The sequence below is a fragment of the Piliocolobus tephrosceles genome, chromosome 7, assembly GCF_002776525.5.
Source record: "Piliocolobus tephrosceles isolate RC106 chromosome 7, ASM277652v3, whole genome shotgun sequence".
NCBI classification, from domain to species: domain Eukaryota; kingdom Metazoa; phylum Chordata; class Mammalia; order Primates; family Cercopithecidae; genus Piliocolobus; species Piliocolobus tephrosceles.
Genome location: NC_045440.1, coordinates 147,206,424 through 147,219,984, shown reverse-complemented (window position 1 = coordinate 147,219,984; position 13,561 = coordinate 147,206,424). Strand labels below are relative to the sequence as shown.

The following is a 13,561-nucleotide window of genomic DNA, read 5'->3' as shown; positions in this document are numbered from 1 at the left end:
CTTTCTCTCTCTCTGCAGTGACTGGGCTTCCTCTGCAATTTTCTGCAACTCTGGAGAAGCTGTGGCATAATCTGGTGTCTGTTTTTTTTTTTTTCTCTCTCATTCTTTGATTTAGTTTTTTTACCTGTTGGTTTTCTGTGGAAAATGTTTTAAGTTATTATGTGACAGTAACGTTTTCTTTGTCTATCAAGGTGTTTCATAATTTTTTTGGTGTGTTGTCTGAGTCCTCTAGGTGTCACATGGTTTTACTTTTCACTCCTTTTTGATTTTCAGAACATTTTTCTGTGCATTTTGGATTCCCTGTCACCATTTTACAGGAGGTCACTCTTCAGACTCTCAGTCCATCATGCCATCAGGTGCTCTTTTGTTGCAATGTGATTCTTATTACATGCAGTTATCTCCCTTATGATGTGCTCTTCATGTGCAAACTCATTTTCCATCAGACAACATCTACTATTTAGTGCTCTGGCTCAATTTCAGTCCTCCTCCCCGGCCTCTCCACCTGCTGCTGTGCCAGCCCAAACATGGGCGTTATTCTGCTGGATGCTCCACCTTAGAGGTCCGACCTCACCAGCACTGACTGAGAGCGTCTGTTGTGGAGAAGTACCTTCGGTAGTAATTTACTAGGAAAAATTCTGAACACTTAAGACACCAATGAAACTCTTGTGTTTGATTTCAGGTGTTTGAAGGTTCAATCACCAATCTTCATACCCTTAATACAGAGATAGTAGATTAAACAAGGGAAGTAAGCCGTCCAAAATCCAGGGTTCCCAGAGCCATATCTCAGAATCATATGCACATAGGTTGCAGTTAAGTCTTGCTCAAAGATTCCTGGGAGAACGAAGAAGTTTCGTTGTTAGTAGAAGTGTGGCCATTCTAGCAGGTGACAAAGAACAAGTCCTTGCTAGTCCCCCCTTCATTTACTCCACACAGGGGTTGCCTGTGGCGTCTGGGCCGCTTGCTCTCCAATGGTAGCAAAACACAGCAAGAATCCATGGGTTCTGCCTGCTGGCTGTGTGTGGCTGGCCTCCTGGGGGCCTGCGGGCTGAGCGTGGACGCCGTGGAGGACACTCCCTGTGCTGGTCTGGCTGGAGCAGGGGCAGATAGAGCAGACGGGCCTTGGACATTTGGGATGAAGAGCCGGTGCCCACAGGGCAGAAATGACACCGGGTAACTCATCAAAATGTGCCTCCCAAGCTCTAGAGAAAATCCCTGCTAGGGTCTGTGTGGCCTTTGCAGGAGCATCTGGCCCATCTGGAGGTGGTCTGGAGGGGACGGGGCCACAAGGAAATAGAAATGGTAGTGAGGTTCACATGTGCTAACATTCACAGATGTCAAAGTAGTCCCTCGGCACGATCCACTTAATAGCTGTCTTCCAGGTTTTATAGCTGTCTTGAGTAAGACCACGTACAACGGGCCGGGCGCGGTGGCTCAAGCCTGTAATCCCAGCACTTTGGGAGGCCGAGACGGGTGCATCACGATGTCAGGAGATCGAGACCATCCTGGCTAACACGGTGAAACCCCGTCTGTACTAAAAAAATACAAAAAACTAGCCGGACGTGATGGCAGGCACCTGTAGTCCCAGCTACTCGGGAGGCTGAGGCAGAATGGCGTAAACCCGGGAGGCGGAGCTTGCAGTGAGCTGAGATCTGGCCACTGCACTCCAGCCTGGGTGACAGAGCGAGACTCCGTCTCAAAAAAAAAAAAAAAAAAAAGACCGCGTACAACCGATGATGCAGGATGGGCGATGCAGTCAGGCAGGGCACTAGCCTTGAAAAGGGGGACAGGGAGAACCCTGAAAAACAAGTGGAGGAAAGGCATCAGCAGGGTGCTTTCAACCACATTCTTCCTATTGTTCTTGAGCAAGTCCTGTGTGTGTGCCTGATGCCTGTGTTGCAGAAGTTCTCACTGTGAACTTTACAGCAATGCTGAAGCAGGAATTAGCATGCCTGATTAGTGGTGATGGGACCCACATTTTTCTATCCTTTTACCTTCACCTTCTCTTTGTCATTATATTTGAAGTGAGTCTCTTTAGGCAGCATATTAATGGGTGGAGTTATCTTTATCCAATTTCACAATCTCTGTGTTTGAATTGGTATATTTACACGATTACATTTTATGTAATTATGTGTTTGGACTCATGCTTTGTCTTCTTTCCCTCCTCTGTTTTTTGTTCATTTCCCCTCCCTTAGCTGCCTCCTTTTGGATATTGGAATACTTTTTAGTATTCCATTTAAATTTATTGGCTTTGGGCTATTCTTTTCTAATTTTTTATTGGTCACCCTGGAGATGACAGTATACTTATGAGTTTTGACAGTCTTCTTAGCGTCTCTGCTCTGCCACCTCACGGAGGTGTGGTCTCTTTCTCCATTTCCTCCCCCATCCTATCTCTGTCATGTTGTCACAACTACATGCACTGAAAATCCTACCAGGTAATGGGGCAGTTTTACTTTCAACAGTATAGATGCTTTTGTTTTTCTTTTTGGAGACAGAGTTTTGCTCTGCCGTCCAGGCTGGAGTGCAGTGGTGCAATCTTGGCTCACTGCAACCTCCGCCTCCCTCCCAGGTTCAAGTGATTTTTGTGCCTGAGCTTGCCAAGCAGCTGGGACTACAGGTGCACACCACCATGCCCGGCTAATGTTTTGTATTTTGATCTCTACTTAACGGTATTTCATCATGTTTCCCAGGCTGGTCTTAAACTCCTGAGCTCAGGCCATCTGCCCGCGCTGGCCTCCCAAAGTGCTAGGATTATAGTCCACACTCGGCCTCGACAGTAATAGATATTTTTAATGACTTAAAAAGTGAAAACAGCATATTATGCTTGTCTAAATATATACCATTTCCATTGCTCTTTCTGCATTCCTGAAATTCCAGGTTCCCTCTGGTATCATTCCCTTCAGGCTAAATACCTTTCTTTAGTTGGCCAGTGAAGCACTTTGGGAGGCCAAGGTGGGCAGAACACTTGAGGTCAGGAGTTCAAGACCAGCATGACCAACATGGTAAAACCCTGTCTCTACTAAAAATACAAAAATTAGCTGGGCGCGCTGTTACCTATAATCACTTGAGAGGCTGAGGTGGGAGGATCACTCAAACCCAAGAGGCGGAGGTTACAGTGAGCCGAGATTGCACCACTGCACTGCAGCCTGAGCAACAGAGTGAATCTCCATCTCAAAAAAAGTAAAGTCTGCTAGTGAGGAATTTTACACATATAAATACATAAAATACTTGATTTGAGTTTATCCTATCTGGAGTTGACCAAACTTTTTGACTTTCATAAGTTTATATCTTTCACTAAATTGGAGAACTTTTCTGCCATTATTTCTTCAAAATAAATGTTTTATGTACTGATATCTTTCCGTTCTCCTTCTGGAGCTTCAAATACAAAAATTAAAGATGTGTTGATATTGTTCCACAGCTCTCTGAAGCTTTATTCATTTTTTAAAAAACTTTTTTCTCCTGTTTTTCAGATTAGATAATTTCTATTGATCTCTTTGCAAGTTTACTGACTCCTCTGTAATTCCCCCTTTTGCTGTTGAGACACTCAGTGAGCGTTTTTTTTCTTTTTTCTTTTCTTTGAGACGGAGTCTCACTCTGTTGCCCAGGCTGGAGTGCAGTGGGGCATGATCTCAGCTCACTGCAGAGTCCACCTCCTGGGTTCAAGTGATTCTCATGCCTCAGCCTCCCGAGTAGCTGAGACTACAGGTGAGCACGACCTCGCCTGGCTAATTTTTGTATTTTTAGTAGAGACAGGGTTTCTCCATGTTGCCCAGGCTGGTCTCAAACGCCTAGACTCAAGCAATCGGCCCACCTCAGCCTCCCAAAGTGCTGGGATTACAGGCATGAGCCATTGCACCTGGCCAGCTTTTTTACTTCAGATGATTTTTTACTTCAGGTAATACGTATTTCACTTCTGCCATTTCCACGTGCTGAGAACGTCTGTCTTTTCACTCATTCCTGGGGTGTCCACTCTTGCCTCGGGGAACATTGGGCTGGAATTGCTGCTGTGAAATCTTTTTCTGGTCCCTCCAGCATCTGAGTCCTGGGGTCCTGCCAGCAACTGTCTTTTCCCTGGAGACTGGATCCAATTTCCAGTCCTTTGGCATGCTGGGTAATTTGGGGTTGTATCTTGGATATTTTAAATAATCAGATGCGAGACTCGGAGCCTTGCGAGAACGCGCTTGAGAACGTTGGTATTTTCACTTTGGCAGGCACTCGCCCTGCCTGGGTCCAGGCCGCAAGCCACACCCCAGCCTCTGCGCAGTGGCGCCATTCTCAAGGCTTTTGCTGTGCAGCATGTTCCCCACACGTGCTGCTCAGCTCAGGCCAGCACCGAGCTTGTGTTGTTTCATGCTCAGCGTGGAGGCCCCTCCTCCAGGTCTCTGCTCTGTGGGGGCCCCATACACCCAGGCTCCTAGGAGTCCTCCATTTAGAAAGCCAGGGTTTGTCTCAGAGTCTTAGTTCTTTGTGCTGTCATCCATTTCAGACGACTTGGGCCCTGCTCAGGGCAGCACAGCAAGAGAAAAGACAGAGAAAATAAGAGAGGGACCCTGCACACACACGCTCTGGACCACAGAGCCCTGTGCCCAGTTCCTCTGTCAATACAGGTGGAATCTCGTGCAGGATCTCAGGGGCCCAAGATGCCACCAAAGATCAGGCCGGGACAGGATTAGGAGAGAGAGGAGAGGGAAGTGGGGGTTTCTCCTGGGCGCTCTGTTTGCAGAGGGAAAGGTGGGGTGGCCTTGGGGTTGTCGGTCTCTGCACCCACGGCACAGTTGTGAGACACTCCCATCCTCAAAACCGCACATACAGCTGGGGGAAAAGAAAAAACAAAACAAAACGTAAACCTCCACGCCAGTTGTTGGTAAGTTCCGAGTTTTCTCCCCAGCCAGCTGCCACTGTTAGCGTTTCACAGTCCTCCAGGAGTCGCTTTCTGTGTTCTGTCCAAAGGGGGAGAGGAGCTGTAGTGGCTGTGCCCCACCTCTGCCAGCCCAGAAGTTTCCAGAAGTGCTCTTCTGATTTTACAGGTGAAGAACTAGAGTCCTGGGGGTGTAACAAGCCCAGGTTCTCAAGGCAAGGGCGGGAACTCACGAGCGCCCAACTCCAAACTGTCCTCACCCCACAAGCTAGTGTTGGTCACTGCTGCCCTGTGCACCCCGGATAGAAACACTGCTGGAGGAGAAGCCTTTCTCAGAGCCCTGGGGAAGGGGATGGCCAGGCCACCTACACTCACGGCCCTGTTCCACTGGCTGCACTGGAGTGGCAGCTGGATGGACAGCAGTCGGCTGGAGGCTGGGAGGCAGCCTGGGGACAGGAGGCTGGGGTGCTGAGCAGCATGTGCCATGGGGCAGCAGGACACGGGGCCCTCCCAGCCGGACTTGCACGTGGCACTCTGTGGGGCAGGTGGTGACAGGAGGCAGACACGCTCCAGGGACATCCCTCAGCTGCCATGCTCCAGGTACTTGCGCTTCACGTTTAGAACCAGGGTAGATTTGGAGACTCCTGGGATCTTTTGACAAAATTTGTCTCCAATCTCTAGGTACAAAAGGATGCTCCTATAAAGGGCCAGATGGCAAGCCCTGGGACTGAACCCCTGCCCTCGGTGCCACCACTGCTCTTTCATAACTATGGGCTCTTCCGAAAGTGACTTCATGGCTCAGTGCCTCAGTTTCCCTTTTTGTAAAATCGTCATCATGGCCGGGCTCAGTGGCTCAGGCCTGTAATCCCAGCACTTTGGGAGGCCAAGGTGGTTGGATCACAAGGTCAGGAGTTCGAGACCAACCTGACCAACATGGTGAAACCCTGTCTCTACTAAAAATACAAAAACTAGCTGGGTGTGGTGGGCACCTGTAATCCCAGCTATTCAGGAGGCTGAGGCAGGAGAATTGCTTGAACCCGGGAGGCGGAGCTTGCAGTGAGCTGAGATCGCGCCACTGCACTCCAGCCTGGGTGACAGAGCAAGACTCCGTCTCAAAAAAAAAAAAAAAAATCATCATAATAACATTGAACTCCCATGGCAGCTGTGAGTACAAATAAAATTCAAATCCTGGAAGTGTTCAAAAAACATCCACAAGAATGACAGAAAGGAGCAGCACGCTGTTGCTGCTTTTGTTATTTTTAACATTCGTGTGGCTTTTTTCTTCCTATCCGTAAAAGATATTTTCTCCCTAGTCAACCCAAGTCATCCTTCTAGTGGCAAGAAAATTAGGATTGTTATGGAAAGAGTCCAAAAAGAAAAACAAAACTAGCTAATATTCAGATTCAGATTTTTTTCTTTTTCTTTTTTTTTTTTTTTTTTTTTTTTTTTCGAGACAGGGTCTCGCTCTGTCAAGCAGGCTGGAGTGCAGGAGTGCAACAGCTCACTGCAGCCTCGAACTCCTGGGCTCAAGTGATCCTCCCACTTTAGCCTCCCAAGTAGCTGGGACTACAGGTGTGTGCCACCATGCCCAGCTGATTTTTTTTTAAGGACTAGAAAGTCAAAGACAAATGCCCAGCAGATTTTATAGAGATGAGGTTTCGCCATGTTGCCTAGGCTGGTCTTGAACTCCTGAGCTCAAGCAATCCACCTGTCTTGGCCTCCCAAAGTGCTGGAATTACAGACATGAGCCGCCACGCCCGGCCTATATTCTGATTTATGTTCAAAGTAGACTTTGCAGCAAGATAATAGGCTTGGAAGACAGGCTCGTGATGCAGTTTGTGATGGGGTTCGCAAAGGGGCTGGTGGTGAGGTTCGAGATGGCGTTTGTGATAGAATTGGTGATGGGGTTCATGATGGGGTTAGTGATGCGGTTGGTGATGGCACAATGGGGTTGGGATGGGGGTTCGTGAGGGTTTAGTGATGTGGTTGGTGATGGCACAATGGGGTTGGTGATGGGGTTCACAATGGAGTTCACGATGAGGCTGGCCATGGGGTTGGTGATGGGGTTTGCAACAAGGGTGGTGATGGGTTACCCTGGAGACAGTGAGAAGGCAAGGCAGAGACTGAGGAGGTCAGATGCCTGCCTTGTCTTCCCTTGAGCTCGCTCCAGTGCAGTGGCTGACACCTGCAACCCCAGCACTTTGGGAGGCCAAGGTGGGTAGATCACTTGAGCTCAGGAGACCAGCCTGACCAACATGGTGGAACCCTGTTTCTACTAAAAAAAAAAAAAAAAAAAAAAAAAAATTAGCCAGGCGTAGTGGCAGGCTCCTGTAATCCTAGCTACTCAAGAGACTGAGACAGGAGAATCACTTGAATGCAGGAGGCAGAGGCTGCGGTGAGCCGAGATCACACCACTGCACTCCAGCCTGGGCAACAAGAGCAAAACTCCATCTAAAAAAAAAAAAAAGACATCCTGACAGGTGGGCAAACGCCAAGGGTAGGGCACTCCGGTGCTGACAGGAGGGACTCCTGTGGTTGAGAGGAGTAGCACCATCAGAGTGTGGTGAGACCTTCATGCTTCCCAGGCAATACAGAGGCTGAGGTTGAGCTTACATCTATGCTGTGGGGCCCACAGTGAGGACAAGTGGTCTCACAGCAGACATGTGGACAACAACTTGGAGTCAGAATGCACACTAAGCTGTGCCCAGCTCAGGGCACTGACGGGGACTCACATCTGCCCCACCTTCAACCACAGTGGCCTGTGGACACAGCTCTACAATCCAGACAGAGAGGGAGCCGGTGCTTCTGGGACATCAGACCAACCAGGATCCACCAAAGGTGAGAAACTCAAAAGACCCTCCTACTTTACAGAAGCTCCTGAGGGGTCAACCAGCCCTTGCACAGATTTCTGCCTACTAGGGTGGTCTGAAGATCTTAAAGCCTTGAGTTTGGGATAAGGCAGCTCCAGACCAACAACACCCAGACCTTGTCACAAGTGGACAAAAGTCTCCGGAAGAGGATGCATCATGCAGTGCCTTCAGCTTATTCCTCCTGTAAATACTTCTCAAAATGGTCTGCACACAACCAAAGAAACCAGAGCATAACAGGAATGAAGACTCCATGAGTGAGAACCCACAGAAATGACAGAACACATCCACAAAGACCGTAAAATAGCCCTGGTCAACTGTAAACAGCAATAACTAAAGTTAAGAATTCAATGGGCTGATTTAACCAAAATGTCAGACAAATCACTGAGGTAGTAGGTGAAATGGAAGACAGAGTAGAAGGAATTTTGGAGAACATAGCAAACGGAGATAAAAAGCTGGGAAGAGCAGGAGAGAAGCTAAGGTGCAAACAGAACAGTAAGATGGTCCAACATACATCAAATGGAGTCCTTGAAAGTCAGAAGATAGAGAATGGGGCAGAGGAAACATCGGAAAGGATAAAAGTTTTCAAATTTTCCAGATCAAGACATTAATGTCCAAATTAATGTCCCCAATCCATATATATATATTTTTTGTTTTGTTTTGTTTTGTTTTGTTTTGAGATGGAGTCTCGCTCTGTCGCCCAGGCTGGAGTGCAGTGGCACAATCTCGGCTCACTGCAAACTCCGCCTTCCAGGTTCACACCATTCTCCTGCCTCAGCCCCCTGAGTAGCTGGGACTACAGGCACCCGCCACCACACCCAGCTAATTTTTTGTATTTTTAGTAGGGATGGGGTTTCACTGTGTGTGCCAGGATGGTCTCGATCACCTGACCTTGTGATCCGCCTGCCTCGGCCTCCCAAAGTGCTGGGATTACAGGCGTGAGCCACCGCACCTGGCCAGCAAGTTTTGTAAGTAACTAAAAATGTCCAAAGGTTAACAAGTCCAAACTTGAGCTGCTCAACAGCCAATAAGTCAAGACAAGGAGTTAAAGCCAAGAAGACAACAAATTCATTTTGGAGAGCGGCAAGCCCAGCAGATGTGAATGAGCGTCCTCAGGAACCATCTCACGTGGGTATGAGGTTCAGGCCCTTTTCATGTTCAGGGCAGGGGAAGAGGAGGGCTTGTGATCAAGGGGTGATGGATGACAACTGGGTACCAGTGAGGCTCCGAGGAGGTTGGCAACTTCATCTTCCTTTTCAGGTCACAATGCTCCTATAAATCTTCAACAAAACATAGTTAGCTGTTTACATGCTTCCCCTTCAATCCTCGAATTAGTTTCAAAAACTCCTTGCATTTTATCTCAGTGCTCTACAATTATCCTAACCTATGTGCAAGAGTGGGTAAAGACCCCTTAAACAAAAAAGGAGTGAGTGATGTGAGCTGTTTTGCGGTCTCACTGTTATGCAAATAGTCCTTTAAGGCAATTTGGTGCATGTGCTAAGATCCCACCAGTGAGAGCCGTTGACACCGAGAAGAGCTCACCATAGGTGTCAGTTATCTTCAACTTGGACTTTGCCTTATCTGTATGCTGAATAGATGCCTCTATTCCTTAGGATTGAGTTATTACTAAACATATTGCTATCCTCCTGAAATATTTTTGGAAATAATTATTCCTTTTTTTTTTTTGAGGCGGAGTCTTGCTCTGTAGCCCGGACTGGAGTGCAGTGGCCGGATCTCAGCTCACTGCAAGCTCCGCCTCCCGGGTTCACGCCATTCTCCTGCCTCAGCCTCCGGAGTAGCTGAGACTACAGGCGCCCGCCACCTCGCCCAGCTAGTTTTTGTATTTTTAGTAGAGACGGGGTTTCACCGTGTTAGCCAGGATGGTCTCGATCTCCTGACCTCATGATCCGCCCGTCTCGGCCTCCCAAAGTGCTGGGATTACAGGCTTGAGCCACCGTGCCCGGCCAGAAATAATTATTCCTAATCAGTACTTCACATACACACACGTGCGCACATACCAGCTTCCAAGCTGGTTGTTGGCCACCACAGGCCTTCATGGCTGTTCTCTGGAAACGGCTGTTTCTGGCTGTGTGTACACTTCACAGCCTTGCTTGGAGTGAGCTGGGAAGCCAGCAAGCCACTGTCTCCACCGCCCAATCTGGGAGGCACTAGCCCAGTGCCTCTGCGCCTCTGCTGTGTTCTAGTCCTGGAAGCAAGTCACCCAGTCCAGTCCACACTCCTGGCATGGGACTGCACATGATGCAGGAGACCAGGAGGCAGGATGACCAGGACAGACAGTGGGAGGGGTCCTCTGGTGCTCCTCTGACCCCCTAGAGTTGGGACCCCCTGGCTTTCTCCCACCCTAGGATTCCTGGCATCCAGGACAGCAGTCCTGAGCCCTGCAAACCAGGGGATTGTCCACCTGCTGATGGGAAAGAAATCTGCAGGAATTCAGAGAACAGCTCACCTGCATGCTTCACAGGAGGGAGAGGCTTAGGAAGACTCTAAGGCGACAAACATGGAGCCCCAGCAGATGTGCAAGGCGGAAGAGGAGGAGGCAGTGAGCAGCAAACCTGCAGTTGGTACCACGAGGCATTGCACAGGGGCCAGGCGCAGCGGCTCACACCTGCACTCCCAGCTGCTCAGGAGGCTGAGGCAGGAGGATCCCTGGAGCCCGCAGTTCAAGATGAGCCTGGGCAATATAGCAAGACTGGCTCTATAAAAAGTTTAAAGAAAATAGCTGGGCTCTGTGGCATGTGCCTATAGTCCCAGTTATTCAGGAGGCTGAGGTGGGAGGATCCCTTGAGCCCAGGAATTTGAGGCTGCAGTGAGCTGTGATTGCACCACTGCACTCCAGGGTAACAGAGTGATACTCCATCTCTAAAAAAATAAATACATTTTAAAAAGCCAATTCACAGATTAGGCTAAGACGGCAGGTGAATGGCTCACTGGCCAAGAGCAGCCCTAGAGAACTTCCAATAAATCCAAATGGCCTGGCAGGATCAAGGGGTGGAGAAGCTCAGAGGCAAAGCAGAAGGGAGGGCCGGCCCCCACCCTGGGGCACAGCCTGAGTGAGGCCAGGGAGGGCATGCTGCAGCAGCCACTGCCTCTGTGCAAGGGTGGGCAGCAGTCCGACCCACTCTGGGGAGTCAGGGAATAAATGCTGGGAAGCATCCCTGCACACGAACACGTAGCAGTTGTCACGTCACTCTTCTTACCGTGGGGGTCGTGCCCGGTGCATGTGCTACTCCCCTCGGGCTGGGGCTGGGGCTGGGGAGGGAGAATCCATCCCAGGTCTCTCTCCTCACCACTCATGGCCCTGGCAGTCCCAGGCACTCCTTGGTCTGTGGGCACATCCCTCCAATAGTGGCCTCCATGTTCACATGACAGTCTACCTTATTTCTCTGCACCCCAAGTATCCTTCTTCTTTCTCTGATAAGGACATCAAACATTTGGATTTAGGGCCCACTCCAACATCTCAAGACCCTAAACTTATTTACATTTGCAAAGACCATTTTTTTTTTTCCAAATAAGGCTGTGCTCCTAGGTACTGGGGATCAGGATGTAGACTTTTGGGGGATTCTATGTGACCTACCACAGAACATGTGTGTCTGGTTATGGGGGCGGAGAAAGGGAAGGAAATTCATTGAGATTCTTCTGCTCAAGCCTTACCTCTTCAGGGGCTTCTCCGGACCACACCCCCCAAAACGCACCCCTGCCCACCCAGAGATCCATTCAACAAGTGTTTGCTGAGGGCCTGCTGTGTGCCAGGTACTGTCCTCGCACCAGACAAAGAGCAGGGACAAAGAGAAGACACTCCTGCCCTGTGGGAGCTCAAATAGCAACAGGGACACAGACAGTGAAGAAGAGAGATGAGAAAAACCCAGATGCAAGTCAGGTGGGGTGAATGCCCCAAGAAAAGTCAAGCAGGGGAAAGGGGATGGGGACTGTGATGTCAGGATTCGTGGCCAGGGCAGGCCTCTCAGGAAGTGACCACAGAGGATGTTTGGGAAGGGCATTCCGGGCAAAGGTATAACCAGGGCAGAGACCCTGAGGGGAAGTGCCTGTCATGTCCAATGGCACAGGGCCATGTACTTGGGGTGGGCTCAGCTGAAGAGGGCAGGGGACATGAGGTAGGGTAATGGGACCAATTACTGGGCCTTCATGTTTAGGCCCTTGTGCCAAGTGAGAAGGGACCACTGGGGGCTCCCCAAAACCACCCTCAGGTACGATGGTTCACTATAAGGACTCACAGAACTCAGAAAGGGTACCATTTATACAGCAATGGATGTGTTAAAATCAGCAGTGGCAAGGACTCACGGAACAGAACCCAAGAGAGACCAGCACAGGTCTGCAGGTGTCCGCACCCACTGCAGGCACGCGGACAGTGCTCAACCTCCCAGCCCTGAGGTGTGACAATGAGCACAGCGTGCCACCAGCCAGGGACGCCCTCTATACCGTGGTGTCCAGGGTTAGGGTTGGTCACACAGGTATGGCTGACCTCCCAAGTCGCAGACTTTGGCCTCCAGCCCCTGCAGAGGTCAGGCTGATGCCACATGGCCCAAGGTCCCCCTGTAGACCACGTTGTTAGCACAGACCAGGGGTGTCCAATCTTTGGACTTTCCTGGCACACATTGGAAGAATTGTCCTGGGCAATACACTTAAATAAAATACACTTAACACTAACAACAGCTGATGAGCTTTAAAAAAAATCTCAACAAGAAAGTTTACAAATTTGTGTTGGGCCATGATCAAAGCTGTGCTGGGCCGAATGCACCCTCTGGGCTGCGGATTGGACAAGCTTAGCGTAGACTATGGTGTGGCCTAGGTAAACACAGACGTTCAAATCAGGCGGAACATTCCAAGGGCTTAGAGGGTGTCTCTCAGGAGCCAGTTTCAGGGTGGAGGATTTGAACACCCCAAACCTTTACTGCAGAAGGCCTCAGCAGGATCATCTGGCATTGGTGGAAGCCACACAAGGGGGCCTAGTGAGCAAGGCTGGTCAGGAAAGAGCGGCCACAGGGGACGCAGCAGGGCCAGATGCAAATCTGCCAAAGAAAGAAAGAGGCGTCCCAAAGGGCCAGCGCATGGAGGCTCGCGGAAGGGAGGAGCGGAGTTCCAATTTGGACTCCAGAGAGAGAAGGTGAAGGATGAGAACCCGCCCTGAGAGAGGGAGGAGGCCGCGGGAAGGCTGTGGGAGCTGTGGGCTGAAGGGGGTTTTAGGTGAGAATCAGGGAGAGCCCCGGTGGTCAGCGTGGCTGGAGGGTGTGCTCAGAGCGGCCTCCGGAGGGAGAGGCCTTGTGAGCCGGGTGGGCTCCCCCATCATGGTTCCACTGCCCCAGGGGAGCCAACCGCGGAAAGGAGGGGCGCGTTTGAGGAGAAAAGAGAAAATCGCCATCCCGGAAGGTGAGAAGATGGGCTTGTGGGCGGGAGGAGGCACCGGCGGGCGGGCCAGGGAGAGATTTGTGTCCACCAATGAAAGTCAGCCTGGGTCGGCCTGCTGGTGGGCCTTTCCCCCCGCCCTCAGTGTCCCACCCACCTGTCCCATGGGGGTCGGCTGGGGAATGAGTGCGTGGCCAGGAGAGCGAGGCCCCGCTTTCGAGCCCGCGGGGACTCCTGCAGCTGGAGGGTGTCGTGGGCTTGGGAGACCCCAGATGCCCCCGGTCTTCCCCCAGATACTAGGGGAGCAACGGCGAGAGAAGTGGGCTGCTCCGGGCTCCGGGTGGCCGCGGGGCGGGGCCTCCAAGGGGGCGGGGATTTGGGGGCGGTTCCCCCTGCGCGGGGCGGGGCTTCGAGAAGGTGAGGCGGGGCCTGGGGCGGGGCCTCGCGGAGGACCTTG

At 50.7% G+C, this 13,561-nt stretch overlaps 1 protein-coding gene across 1 annotated transcript in view; it reads left to right on the top strand.

Moving 5' to 3' along the window:
• Window positions 1-13,561, top strand: part of EPPK1 (epiplakin 1) — a 30,727-nt gene that overhangs the window by 16,696 nt on the left and 470 nt on the right. The window lies entirely within an intron of this gene.